Source organism: Dipteris shenzhenensis, chromosome 8 (assembly GCF_047967505.1).
Source record: "Dipteris shenzhenensis isolate YYH24624 ecotype China chromosome 8, Dip_SZ_1.0, whole genome shotgun sequence".
Taxonomy (NCBI): domain Eukaryota; kingdom Viridiplantae; phylum Streptophyta; class Polypodiopsida; order Gleicheniales; family Dipteridaceae; genus Dipteris; species Dipteris shenzhenensis.
The window spans coordinates 17,026,850-17,040,253 of record NC_141603.1 but is presented as its reverse complement, the minus strand read 5'-3'; positions in this window follow the sequence as shown (position 1 = coordinate 17,040,253).

Here is a 13,404-nt window from a genome sequence, read left to right as displayed (position 1 = left end):
TAAATTTGAATTTTCAAAAAAGAGAGGGAAATTTGAATTCATTATAAATTTGAATTCAAATTTGTGTTCAACATTCTTCTTATACTTTCTTCTCATACGTTCCTTTTGAATTCAAATTTATGTTCAACATTCTTCTTGATACTTTCTTCAACATTCTTCTCGATTCTCGTAAGTCCTTTTCATTCTCGTAAGTCCTTTTCATGTAAGTCCTTTTCATTCTCGTAAGTCCTTTTCATTCTTCTCGTAAGTCCTTTTCATTCTTCTCGTAAGTCAAATCTTATTTTTTGTTCTTGCTCGTGATAGTAAGTCAAATCCTCCTCTCCCATCTCTCTCCTTCTGCTCCCTCCTCTCCTCTCCCTCTCTCTCTCTCCTCTCTCTCCTTCCTCTCCTCTCCTTCCCTCCATCCATCCCTCGACCCAATCCTCTCCTCCAACCTCCTTCCCTCCCCTCCCTCCGCTGCCAAAACTCCTCCCTCGACCCCTCCCTTCCCCTCGCCCCCCCTCCTTCCCCAAAATCCCCCTCCCCCCTCCCCCCTCCCCCCTCCCCTCCCGCTACCCTTCCCCCTCTCCTGTCGCCTAACCTCTTCCTCCCCTACCCCCTTTTAACCTTCCCCCCTTTTCCCCACCCCCCTTGGTGACCCCCCAACCCTTCCACCCTCTTCCCCACTCTCCCTTTGGCCCCCTCTCAACCCTCCCTCCCTCCTTGGCGACACCCCCCTCCTCTCACCCAACCCCCCCTCCTCTCACCCAGCCCCCCCCTCTTCACCCTCCCCCCCCCCTTCGCAACCCACCCATCCCCCCCCCTTCACCCTCCCTGGCTGGCGGCCGCGGCCGCCAGCCCCCCCCCTCCTCTCACCCAGCCCCCCCCCTCTCCTCTCACCCAGCCCCCTCTCCTCCCTGGGCTGGCGGCCGTGGCCGCCAGGCCCCCCCCCTCCTCTCACCCATCCCCCCCCCTCTTCACCCTCCCTGGGCTGGCCGCCACGGCCGCCAACCCCCCCCCCTCCTCTCACCCAGCCCCCCCTCTTCACCCTCCCCCCCCCTTCGCAACCCACCCATCCCCCCCCCCTTCACCCTCCCTGGCTGGCGGCCGTGGCCGCCAGCCCCCCCCCCTCCTCTCACCCAGCCCCCCCCCTCTCCTCTCACCCAGCCCCTTCGCAACCCACCCAGCCCCCTCTCCTCTCTCCCTGGGCTGGCGGCCGCGGCCACCAGCCCCCCCCCTCCTCTCACCCAGCCCCCCCTCTTCACCCTCCCGCCCCCCCTTCGCAACCCACCCATCCCCCCCCCTTCACCCTCCCTGGCTGGCGGCCGCGGCCGCCAGCCCCCCCCCTCCTCTCACCCAGCCCCCCCCCTCTCCTCTCTCCCTGGGCTGGCGGCCGCGGCCGCCAGCCCCCCCCCTCCTCTCACCCAGCCCCCCCCTCTTCACCCTCCCCCCCCCCTTCGCAACCCACCCATCCCCCCCCCTTCACCCTCCCTGGCTGGCGGCCGCGGCCGCCAGCCCCCCCCCTCCTCTCACCCAGCCCCCCCCCTCTCCTCTCACCCAGCCCCTTCGCAACCCACCCAGCCCCCTCTCCTCTCTCCCTGGGCTGGCGGCCGCGGCCGCCAGCCCCCCCCCTCCTCTCACCCAGCCCCCCCCTCTTCACCCTCCTGCCCCCCCTTTGCAACCCACCCATCCCCCCCCCTTCACCCTCCCTGGCTGGCGGCCGCAGCCACCAGCCCCCCCCCCTCCTCTCACCCAGCCCCCCCCTCTTCACCCTCCCCCCCCCCCCTTCGCAACCCACCCATCCCCCCCCTTCACCCTCCCTGGCTGGCGGCCGCGGCCGCCAGCCCCCCCCCCTCCACTCACCCAGCCCCCCCTCTCTCCTCTCACCCAGCCCCTTCGCAACCCCCTCTCCTCTCTCCCTGGGCTGGCGGCCGCCAGCCCCCCCTCCCCTCCTCTCACCCAGCCCCCCCCTCTTCACCCTCCCCCCCCCCTTCGCAACCCACCCATCCCCCCCCCTTCACCCTCCCTGGCTGGCGGCCGCGGCCGCCAGCCCCCCCCCCTCCTCTCACCCAGCCCCCCCCCTCTTCACCCTCCCCCCCCCCCTTCGCAACCCCTCCCCCTCCCTGGGCTGGCGGCCGCGGCCGCCAGCCCCCCCTCTTCACCCTCCCCCCCTTAGCCGCACCCCCCCCCTCCCCCTCTCAGCCGCTCCCCCCTCCTCTCAGCCGCTCCCCCACCTCTTCACCCTCACCCCCCCTCCCCCCCCTCAGCCGCTCCCCCACCCTCCCGGGCTGGCGGCCGTGGCCGCCAGTCCCCCCTCTTCACCCTCCCCCCCCTCCCCCCCTCAGCCGCGCCCCCCCCTCCCCCTCTTAGCCGCGCCCCCCCTCCCTCCCCCTCTCAGCCGCTCCCCCCTCCTCTCAGCCGCCCTCCCCACCCCCCTCTCAATCGCGCCCCCCCCTCGCCCCCCCCCTCCCCCTCTCAGCCGCTCCCCCCTCCTCTCAACCGCCCTCCCCACCCCCCTCTCAGCCGCCAGCCCCTCTCCCACCCGCCGCGCCAGCCTCCCCTCCCACCCCCTTCCCTCCCACCCACCTCCCTCTTCGCCCCTTCTTCCCCTCCTTTCCTCCTCCCTCCCCTCCCACCCTCTTCCTCCCCTCCCTTCCTCCTCCCTCCCCTCCCCTAAACCTTTCTCTCTCTAGTTTCTCTCTCTTCAAATTTTAAAAAAGAAACTAGAAAAAAAAGTTTGCAAGTATCTGGAAACAGTTTGTAAGTTTGCTCTTTCTTGCTTTCTTGCTCTTCCTTCCTTGCTCTCTTGATCGTCCTTGCTTTCTTGCTTGAATGAAATGAGGGGAGAATGAATGAATGAAGGAAGACTATATATATGAAAAATTAGGTTTTCCTCCTCCTCTCCTATTGGCTTTCCATTCCTCCCCTCTCTCCTATTGGCTTTTCATTTATCTCCTCTCCCATTGGCTCCCATTACTCCCCCTCTCCTATTGAACCCCCATCCCTCATCTATTAGCCCTCCTCCCATCCATCCATTTCTTCTTCCTCCCCATTGCCACCACTCCCATCCCACATTTCCACCACGTCCCATAGTCCTCCCATTTTCCAAAATCCCATATTTCCCCATCTCACCCTCCTCTTTTTCATCCCCTATTAACTTCCTCACTCATTTCACTCCCTTATTAGCCTACTCCCCTATTACCTTCCCCTCTCCCATTCCATTCTTCCCTCCCCACTCTCACTTCCACTTCCCATTACTCACTTGCCATTTAAAAACTATTAATATATTATTATACTATTTTTTTATACTTATTATCATACACCCTTATTACTTCCCTATCCTATTCCACTCCTCCCTCCTCATTCCCACTTCCACTTCCCATTACTCACTTGCTATACACATTTGCAAACTATTAATATATTATTACATGATTTTTTATACTATTTGTAAACTTACATATGGGCAAAATCACAGGTGTCAAAGCGATCCTATTGTGGTCATACAACAACTGTGCTTTTATTCAAGGGCATATTTATCCTCATCAACAAGCTTATTTACTCAAGGTATGAAGTGCATAATTTGTGCACTAGGTGTTTACTTTGTGCCAAAATTGTTTGCCACACACACACACACATATACATATACCGAGAATTTTCTAATATTATCGCATCTACATTTCTCCAATGGGCACAAAACTTTGTACACTCCTGAACCTAGGTCTTATTGACTTGCATACAAAGTGGTGCACCCATCTCATAAGTACTTGTTCGGATAACACACCTCCTATGTATTTTATGACGATTGTGCATAACACTAGCAACAAAATGGTGTATCATGTGAGACAAACTATGCAAAGCATATCCAATGGACACAAGACTTTACACGTTCCTCAACCTAGGCAGTATTGACTTGTGTGCAAAGTGGCATCCCCATCCGATAAGTACTTGTTTGAAAAATACACCTACGATCGTGTTTTTTGACGATTGTGCATGACACTAAGGCAACAATGGTGTTTTATGCTTGATCGACAATGCAAAGCATATCCGATGGGCACAATACTTTGCACACACCTTCAACTAGGTAGAATCGACTTACATGCAAAGTGGCATGCCCATCCCATAAGTGCTTGATCCTATAACATACCTAGAAACGTGTTTTTTGACGGATGTGCATGACATTAGAGTAAAAATAGTATTTAATGCTCGATCGACCATGCAAAGGATATCCGATGGGCACAAAACTTTTCGTACGCCTCAACCTAGGTGGTATTGAAATGTTCTCAATGAGGCACACCCATCCGATAAGTACTTGGTCAGATAACACACCTAATGGCGTGTTTTTTTGCGAATGTGCATGTCATTAGGAAAAAAATGATGTATAATGCGTGATCGACCATGCAAATCATATCCGATGGTGACAATACTTTGCACGCACCTCAACATAGTTAAAATGGACTTGCGTGCAAAGTGGAGCCCCCATATGATAAATATTTAATTGAATAACACACCTATGGCCATGTTTTTATATCGTTGTGCATGACACTAAGGCAAAAACAGTGTGTTATGCTTGATCGACAATGCAAAGCATATCCGATGGGCACGATACTTTGCACACACCTTCAACTAGGTGGAATTGACTTACATGCAAAGTGGCACGCCCATCGCATAAGTGCTTGATCAGATAACACACCTAGCTGTGTGTTTTTTTACGAATGTGCATGGCACTAAGGCAAAAATGGAATTTAATGCTCGATCGACCATGCAAAGCATATCCGATGGGCACGATACTTTGCACACACCTTCAACTAGGTGGAATTGACTTACATGCAAAGTGGCATTCCCATCGCATAAGTGCTTGATCGGATAACACACCTAGCAGCGTGTTTTTTTACGGATGTGCATGGCACTAAGGCAAAAATGGTATTTAATGCTCGATCGACCATGCAAAGCATATCCGATGGGCATAATACTTTTCCTATACCTCAACCTAGTTGTTATTAAAATGTTGTCAAAGAGGCACATCCATCCGATAAGTACTTGGTCAGATAACATACCCAAGGGCGTGTTTTTTTGCGGATGTGCATACCACTAGGGAAAAAACGGTGTATAATGCGTGATCAACCATGCAAATCATATCCGATGGTGACAATACTTTGCACGCACCTCAATGTAGTTAAAACGGACTTGCGTACAAAGTGGATCCCCCATCTGATAAGTACTTATTTGAATAACACAACTATGGCCGTGTTTTTATATGGTTGTGCATGACACTAAGGCAAAAACGGTGTGTTATGCTTGATCAACCATGCAAATCATATCCGAAGGCGACAATACTTTGCACACACCTCAACCTAGTTGAAACGGACTTGCGTGCAAACTAGAGCCCCCATCCGATAAGTACTAGTTTGAATAACACATCTAGGACTGCGTTTTTTTACGAATGTGCATGACACTAAGATAAAAACGGTGTTTTATGCTTGATCGACAATGCAAAGCATATCCGATGGGCACAATACTTTGCACACACCTTCAACTAGGTAGAATCAACTTACATGCAAAGTGGCATGACCATCCCATAAGTGCTTGATACTATAACATACCTGGAAACGTGTTTTTTGACGGATGTGCATGACATTAGAGTAAAAATAGTATTTAATGCTCGATCGACCATGCAAAGGATATCCGATGGGCACAAAACTTTTCGTACGCCTCAACTTAGGTGGTATTGAAATGTTCTCAATGAGGCACACCCATCCGATAAGTACTTGGTCAGATAACACACCTAATGGCGTGTTTTTTTGCGAATGTGCATGTCATTAGGAAAAAAATGATGTATAATGCGTGATCGACCATATGCAAATCATATCGATGGTGACAATACTTTGCACGCACCTCAACGTAGTTAAAACGGACTTGCGTGCAAAGTGGAGCCCCCATATGATAAATATTTATTTGAATAACACACCTATGGCCGTGTTTTTATATGGTTGTGCATGACACTAAGGCAAAAACAGTGTGTTATGCTTGATCGACAATGCAAAGCATATCCGATGGGCACGATACTTTGCACACACCTTCAACTAGGTGGAATTGACTTACATGCAAAGTGGCACGCCCATCGCATAAGTGCTTGATCAGATAACACACCTAGCAGTGTGTTTTTTTACGAATGTGCATGGCACTAAGGCAAAAATGGAATTTAATGCTCGATCGACCATGCAAAGCATATCCGATGGGCACGATACTTTGCACACACCTTCAACTATGTGGAATTGACTTACATGCAAAGTGGCATTCCCATCGCAAAAGTGCTTGATCGGATAACACACCTAGTAGCGTGTTTCTTTACGGATGTGCATGGCACTAAGGCAAAAATGGTATTTAATGCTCGATCGACCATGCAAAGCATATCCGATGGGCATAATACTTTTCCTATACCTCAACCTAGTTGTTATTAAAATGTTGTCAAAGAGGTACATCCATCCGATAAGTACTTGGTCAGATAACATACCCAAGGGCGTGTTTTTTTGCGGATGTGCATACCACTAGGGAAAAAATGGTGTATAATGCGTGATCGACCATGCAAATCATATCCGATGGTGACAATACTTTGCACGCACCTCAATGTAGTTAAAACGGACTTGCGTGCAAAGTGGAGCCCCCATCTCATAAGTACTTATTTGAATAACACACCTATGGCCGTGTTTTTATATGGTTGTGCATGACACTAAGGCAAAAACGGTGTGTTATGCTTGATCAACCATGCAAATCATATCCGAAGGTGACAATACTTTGCACACACCTCAACCTAGTTGAAACGGACTTGCGTGCAAACTAGAGCCCCCATCCGATAAGTACTAGTTTGAATAACACATCTAGGACTGCGTTTTTTTACGAATGTGCATGACACTAAGACAAAAACGGTGTTTTATGCTTGATCGACAATGCAAAGCATATCCGATGGGCACAATACTTTTCACACACCTTCAACTAGGTAGAATTGACTTACATGCAAAGTGGCACGCCCATCCCATAAGTGCTTGATCGGATAACATACCTAGCAGCGTGTTTTGACGGATGTGCATGACACTAGAGTAAAAATAGAATTTAATGCTCGATCGACCATGCAAAGGATATCTGATGGGCACAAAACTTTTCGTACGCCTCAACCTAGGTGGTATTGAAATGTTCTCAATGAGGCACACCCATCCGATAAGTACTTGGTCAGATAACACCTAATGGCGTGTTTTTTTGCGAATGTGCATATCATTAGGGAAAAAATGATGTATAATGCGTGATCGACCATGTAAATCATATCCGATGGTGACAATACTTTGCACGCACCTCAACGTAATTAAAACGGACTTGCGTGCAAAGTGGAGGCCCCATCTGATAAGTATTTATTTGAATAACACACCTATGGCCGTGTTTTTATATGGTTGTGCATGACACTAAGGCAAAAACAGTGTGTTATGCTTGATCGACAATGCAAAGCATATCCGATGCGTATGATACTTTGCACACACCTTCAACTAGGTGGAATTGACTTACATGCAAAGTGGCACGCCCATCGCATAAGTGCTTGATCAGATAACACACCTAGCAGCGTGTTTTTTTATGGATGTGCATGGCACTAAGGCAAAAATGGAATTTAATGCTCGATCGACCATGCAAAGCATATCCGATGGGCACGATACTTTGCACACACCTTCAACTAAGTGGAATTGACTTACATGCAAAGTGGCATTCCCATCGCATAAGTGCTTGATCGGATAACACACCTAGCAGCGTGTTTTTTTACGGATGTGCATGGCACTAAGGCAAAAATTGTATTTAATGCTCGATCGACCATGCAAAGCATATCCGATGGGCATAATACTTTACCTATACCTCAACTTAGGTTGTATTAAAATGTTGTCAAAGAGGCACACCCATCCGATAAGTACTTGGTCAGATAACATACCTAAGGGCGTGTTTTTTTGCGAATGTGCATACCACTAGGGAAAAAACGGTGTATAATGCGTGATCAACCATGCAAATCATATCCGATGGTGACAATACTTTGCACACACCTCAACCTAGTTGAAATAGACTTGAGTACAAACTAGAGCCCCCATCCGATAAGTACTAGTTTGAATAACATACCTAGGACCGTGTTTTTTCATGGTTGTGCATGACACCAAGGCAAAAACGGTGTTTTATGCTTGATCGACAATGCAAAGCATATCCGATGCACACAATACTTTGCACACACCTTCAACTAGGTGGAATTAACTTACATGCAAAGTGGCACGCCCATCGCATAAGTGCTTGATCAGATAACACACCTAGCAGCGTGTTTTTTTACGGATGTGCATGGCACTAAGGCAAAAATGGTATTTAATGCTCGATCGACCATGCAAAGCATATCCGATGGGCACGATACTTTGCACACACCTTCAAACTTGTGGAATAGACTTACATGCAAAGTGGCACGCCCATCCCATAAGTGCTTGTTTGGATAACATACCTATCAGCGTGTTTTTTTACGGATGTGCATGAAACTAGAGCAAAAATAGTATTTAATGGTCGATCGACCATGCAAAGCATATCCGATGGGCACAATACTTTGCACACACCTTCAACTAGGTGGAATTGACTTACATGAAAAGTGGCACGCCCATCGCATAAGTGCTTGATCAAATAACACACGTAGAAGTGTGTTTTTTTACGAATGTGCATGGCACTAAGGCAAAAATGGTATTTAATGCTCGATCGACCATGCAAAGCATATCCGATTGGCATGATACTTTGCACACACCTTCAACTAGATGGAATTGACTTACATGCAAAGTGGCATTCCCATCGCATAAGTGCTTGATCGGATAACACACCTAGCAGCGTGTTTTTTTACGGATGTGCATGGCACTAAGGCAAAAATGGTATTTAATGCTCGATCGACCATGCAAAGCATATCCAATGGGTATAATACTTTTCCTATACCTCAACTTAGGTCGTATTAAAATGTTGTCAAAGAGGCACACCCATCCGATAAGTACTTGGTCAGATAACATACCTAAGGGCGTGTTTTTTTGCGGATGTGCATACCACTAGGGAAAAAACGGTGTATAATGCGTGATCAACCATGCAAATCATATCCGATGGTGACAATACTTTGCACACACCTCAACCTAGTGGAAATGGACTTGCGTGCAAACTAGAGCCCCCATCCGATAAGTACTAGTTTGAATAATACACCTAGGACCGTGTTTTTTCATGGTTGTGCATGACACCAAGGCAAAAACGGTGTTTTATGCTTGATCGACAATGCAAAGCATATCCGATGGGCACAATACTTTGCACACACCTTCAACTAGGTAGAATCAACTTACATGCAAAGTGGCACGCCCATCCCATAAGTGCTTGATTGGATAACATACCTAGCAGTGTGTTTTTTGACGGATGTGCATGACACTAGAGTAAAAATAGTATTTAATACTCGATTGACCATGCAAAGGGTATCTGATGGGCACAATACTTTGCACACACTTTCAACTAGGTGGAATTGACTTACATGCAAAGTGGCATTCCCATCGCATAAGTGCTTGATCGGATAACACACCTAGGAGCGTGTTTTTTTACGGATGTGCATGGCACTAAGGCAAAAATGGTATTTACTGCTCGATCGACCATGCAAAGCATATCCGATGGGCATAATACTTTTCTCATACCTCAACCTAGGTGGTATTAAAATGTTGTCAAAGAGGCACACCCATCCGATAAGTACTTGGTCAGATAACATACCTAAGGGCGTGTTTTTTTGCGGATGTGCATACCACTAGGAAAAAAACAGTGTATAATGCGTGATCAACCATGCAAATCATATCCGATGGTGACAATACTTTGCACACACCTCAACCTAGTGGAAACGGACTTGCGTGCAAATTGGAGCCCTTATCCAATAAGTATTAGTTTGAATAATACACCTAGGACCGTGTTTTTTCATGGTTGTGCATGACACCAAGGCAAAAACGGTGTTTTATGCTTGATCGACAATGCAAAGCATATCCAATGGGCACAATACTTTGCACACACCTTCAACTAGATGGAATCGACTTACATGCAAAGTGTCACGCCCATCCCATAAGTTCTTGATCGGATAACATACCTAGAAGCGTGTTTTTTGACGGATGTGCATGACACTAGAGCAAAAATAGTATTTAATGCTCGATCGACCATGCAAAGCATATCCGATGGGCACAAAACTTTTCGTATGCCTCAACCTAGGTAGTATTGAAATGTTCGCAATGAGGCACACCCATCCAATACGTAATTGGTCAGATAACACACCTAGCAGCGTGTTTTTTTACGGATGTGCATGGCACTAAGGCAAAAATGGTATTTAATGCTCGATCCACCATGCAAAGCATATCCGATGGGCACGATACTTTGCACACACCTTCAACTAGGTGGAATAGACTTATATGCAAAGCGCCACGCGCATCCCATAAGTGCTTGATTGGATTACATACCTAGCAACGTGTTTTTTTACGGATGTGCATGACACTAGAGCAAAAATAGTATTTAATGCTCGATCGACCATGCAAAGCATATCCGATGGGCACAAAACTTTTCGTACGCCTTAACCTAGGTGGTATTGAAATGTTCTCAATGAGGCACACCCATTCGATAAGTACTTGGTCAGATAACACACCTAATGGCGTGTTTTTTTGCGGATGTGCATATCATTAGGAAAAAAATGGTGTATAATGCGTGATCGACCATGCAAATCATATCCGATGGTGACAATACTTTGCACGCACCTCAATGTAGTTAAAACGGACTTGCGTGCAAAGTGGAGCCCCCATCTGATAAGTACTTATTTGAATAACACACCTATGGCCATGTTTTTATATGGTTGTGCATGACACTAAGGCAAAAACGGTGTGTTATGCTTGATCGACAAAGCAAAGCATATCCGATGAACACAATACTTTGCACACACCTTCAACTAGATGTAATTGACTTACATGCAAAGTGGCACGCCCATCGCATAAGTGCTTGATCAGATAACACACCTAGCAGCGTGTTTTTTTACGGATGTGCATGGCACTAAGGCAAAAATGGTATTTAATGCTCGATCGACCATGCAAAGCATATCCGATGGGCACGATACTTTGCACACACCTTCAAACTTGTGGAATAGACTTACATGCAAAGTGGCACGCCCATCCCATAAGTGCTTGATCAGATAACATACCTAGCAGCGTGTTTTTTGACGGATGTGCATGACACCAGAGTAAAAAAAGTATTTAATGCTCGATCGACCATGCAAATGATATCCGATGGGCACAAAACTTTTTGTATGCCTCAACCTAGGTGGTATTGAAATCTTCTCAATGAGGCACACCCATCCGATAAGTACTTGGTCAAATAACACACCTAATGGCGTGTTTTTTTGCGGATGTGCATATCATTAGGAAAAAAATGGTGTATAATGCGTGATCGACCATGCAAATCATATCCGATGGTGACAATATGTTGCATGCACCTCAACGTAGTTGAAACAAACTTGCGTGCAAAGTGGATCCCCCATCTGATAAGTGCTTATTTGAATATCACACCTATGGCCGTATTTTTATATGGTTGTGCATGACACTAAGGCAGAAACGGTGTGTTATGCTTGATCGACAATACAAAGCATATCCGATGAACACAATACTTTGCACACACCTTCAACTAGGTGTAATTGACTTACATGCAAAGTGGCACGCCCATCGCATAAGTGCTTGATCAGATAACACACCTAGCAGCGTGTTTTTTTACGGATGTGCATGGCACTAAGGCAAAAATGGTATTTAATGCTCGATCAACCATGCAAAGCATATCGGATGGGCACGATACTCTGCACACATCTTCAACTAGGTGTAATTGACTCACATGCAAAGTGGCATTCCCATCGCATAAGTTCTTGATCGGATAACACACCTAGCAACGTGTTTTTTTACGGATGTGCATGGCACTAAGGCAAAAATGGTATTTAATGCTCGATCGACCATGCAAAGCATATCCGATGGGCATAATACTTTTCTTATACCTCAACCTAGGTGGTATTAAAATGTTGTCAAAGAGGTACACCCATCCGATAAGTACTTGGTCAGATAACATACCTAAGGGCGTGTTTTTTTGCGGATGTGCATACCACTAGGGAAAAAACGGTATATAATGCGTGATCGACCATGCAAATCATATCCGATGGTGACAATACTTTGTACACACCTCAACCTAGTTGAAACAGACTTGCGTGCAAACTGGAGCCCCCATCCGATAAGTACTAGTCTGAATAACACATCTAGGACTGCGTTTTTTGACAAATGTGCATGACACTAAGACAAAAACGGTGTTTTATGCTTGATCGACAATGCAAAGCATATCCGATGGGCACAATACTTTGCACACACCTTCAACTAGGTAGAATCAACTTACATGCAAAGTGGCACGCCCATCCCATAAGTGCTTGATCATATAACATACCTAGCAGCGTGTTTTTTGACGAATGTGCATGACACTAGAGTAAAAATAGTATTTGATGCTCGATTGACCATGCAAAGGATATCCAATGGGCACAAAACTTTTTTTACGCCTCAACCTAGGTGGTATTGAAATGTTCTCAATGAGGCACACCCATCCGATAAGTACTTGGTTAGATAACACACCTAATGGCGTGTTTTTGTGCGAATGTGCATATCATTAGGGAAAAAATGGTGTATAATGCGTGATCGACCATGTAAATCATATCCGATGGTGACAATACTTTGCACGCACCTCAACGTAGTTAAAACGGACTTGCATGCAAAGTGGAGCCCCCATCTGATAAGTACTTATTTGAATAACACACCTATGGCCGTGTTTTTATATGGTTGTGCATGACAGTAAGGCAGAAATAGTGTGTTATGCTTGATCGACAATGCAAAGCATATTGGATGGGCACAATACTTTGCACACACCTTCAACTAGGTGGAATTGACTTACATGCAAAGTGGCATTCCCATCGCATAAGTACTTGATCGGATAACACACCTAGCAGCGTGTTTTTTTTATGGATGTGCATGACAGGAGCAAAAATGGTATTTAATGCTCGATGGACCATGCAAAGCATATCCGATGGGCACAACACTTTTTGTACACCTCAACTAGGTGGAATTGACTTACATGCAAAGTGGCACCTGCATCCCATTAGTGCTTGATTGGATAACGTACCTAGTAGGCTCATGTTTTTTTACGGATGTGCATGACACTAGAGCAAAAATAGTATTTAATGCTTGATTGACCATGCAAAGGATAACTTGGCATGTCCATCTGATGAGTACTTGATCGGATAACTTCTCCCACTAATAAATTAAGTACTAATTAAAAATTATAATAAATAAGTAGATTATTAAAAAG